This window comes from Macrotis lagotis, chromosome 1 (assembly GCF_037893015.1).
Source record: "Macrotis lagotis isolate mMagLag1 chromosome 1, bilby.v1.9.chrom.fasta, whole genome shotgun sequence".
Classification (NCBI taxonomy): Eukaryota; Metazoa; Chordata; class Mammalia; order Peramelemorphia; family Peramelidae; genus Macrotis; species Macrotis lagotis.
In genome coordinates this window covers 594837207-594839468 of record NC_133658.1, presented here as the reverse complement: position 1 = coordinate 594839468, position 2262 = coordinate 594837207, and positions in this window count along the sequence as shown.

Below are 2262 nucleotides of genomic sequence, written 5' to 3'. Positions count from 1 at the left end.
AATATGAATGTGGAAAAGACTAGATACAGACTCAGGTATATATGGCTTGAAGAATTAATACTCTTAAATCTTCAAGAACACCTGAACAGTAGGGCACAGCACTCATGTCAGAACTAGAAGAAAAAGAAAGTTAACTTTGAGTCACATTACCATTGAAGTTTTGACTGGTACATGGATCCTGTTACTTATATCAACATCCAAAAGATTGACAGAAACATAAACACTACAAACCTAAAGGAGTAAGACCTTCATCTGAAATATCTAAAGGGACCTTGGCAATTTTTCCCTACATTCTCTTTTCATACAAGTTCTAACCATGCCATTATTCAATTTTTTTTTCAATTTTTCAATTTTCAGTATTTTAATGTCCTTCTCTGCATTCTCTTTTTCATCCAAGTTCTAACCATAATATTATTCAATTTTTTTTCAATTTTTCAATTTTCAATATTTTGATGTCCTTCTCTGGAATACATATGAATTGTATGTTGAGTTTTATTTCAATTTGTAACAAAGTTGTCCATAAAGCATTTAGAGAGCATATATTACTAAAAATTGAAGAAATGAGCTTGTCTCCAACACTTGAGATAAGATCCATGAACAAAGGACACAGGTAAAATACTATGAAAATTTTAAGAAAGCTGTCATGGATGAGGAAGCATCTGATTTGGGTCTTGAAGGAGGGAAAGTTTCTACTGAAAAATAGAAAGTAGAGATGGTGCAACAAGAAAGAAATATGACAATTTGACTAGAACATAGAATTCACAACAGAGAGTACTATGTTATAAGGCTATAAAGATAGAATGGAACCAGGTTTTGAAGGGCTAAGGATAAGAGGTTTATGCTTTATTTAAAAAGGCAACAAGGAGCCATTAAAGGTTCTCTAGGAGTAGAATAACATGATGAGACCAGAACAACTGAAATCAGGAAGCTCAGAAAGAAAGATGTTATGAAAGCCCAGGCAAGATGTTATGAGGACCAGCATTAGGATAATTAGTAGGGAAGGAGAATAAATAAAATTCATGCAAGAGAGACGCTACGGAAATAAAATAGGAAGGACCTTATGGTAAGGGAAGACTCAAAAATCACTCCATATCTAAGAACCTAAGAGAAATAGAAATTAAAGGAAAGTCGGGATTCGAAGAACACTGAGTTCAAATTTAGATGTGAGGAATTTAATCTACAAATATTAGACTAGAACTCTGGGGAGAGGATCAGGCTAAAGATGCAGATTTGGGAGTCATGTATAACGATGATTCAATTCAATTTAACTAAATGAACATTTATCAAATATATATACTATGGGCAAAACAGTGTACTAAATGCTAGAGATACATAAAGAAGTGTCCCCAATATCAGTGTTGCAAAATGAAAATAATACTTGTTCTGACATCAGAGGACCTAAGTTCAAATCCTTCTTCTGATTCTTACTTCTATGTAACCTTGGTCAAATCAGTTAAGTTCCTTACATTTTCAATTCTTCAACTGATTTAGATTAGATGGTATCTGAAGTCCCTACTATTCATACATCTATAATCCTATGGATCTATCAGATATTTGCATTAAACTGGAAGGATATAGCATATATACACACTGGTAAGTAAAGACAATTTCAGTTTGAAGGAAGCACTAAAAACTAGGAGTGTCAGGTAACCCAAGAGGTGGTCCCTGAAGTAAGACTTGAAGATATCTAATGATTCTAAGATATAAAGGTGAGATTGGAATGTGTTCTTTCAGCCATGGGAAACAGTCTATGCAAAGGCAAAGGCAAAGGAATGACAAGTCTAGGAAGAGCAAGAAGACTAGTTTGATTGGAATACAGAATTCATGATGACAAATAATTGGAAATAAGTCTGAGAAGGTGGAAGGAGCCAGATTGTAAATGGCTATTGATATTCTGCTAAAGAGTTTATATTTTATCCCAGAGGAAATAGGGAGCCATGGAAAATTTTTTAACAAGAATATGACATTGTCAGACTTGAATTTAGAAAGGTCACTTTGAAAGCAATGTGAAGTATAGACAGGAAAAAGAGAAAAACTTGAAATAAGGCTGACTAATTAGAAACCTGTCATAATTGTTGAGGCAAGAAGTAATGAAGGCTTGAACTATAGTTATGGCTATGTGAGTGAAGGGAAGATGACAAAGTGAGATAAATTGTAGAGGTAAGAATTAATAAGACTCGGCAGGTGATTGTGTATGGGAATGGGAAAAACAGAGAATATATCTATCTAGAAAAGAACAGGACCAAGGACAGAGGTTTGAGA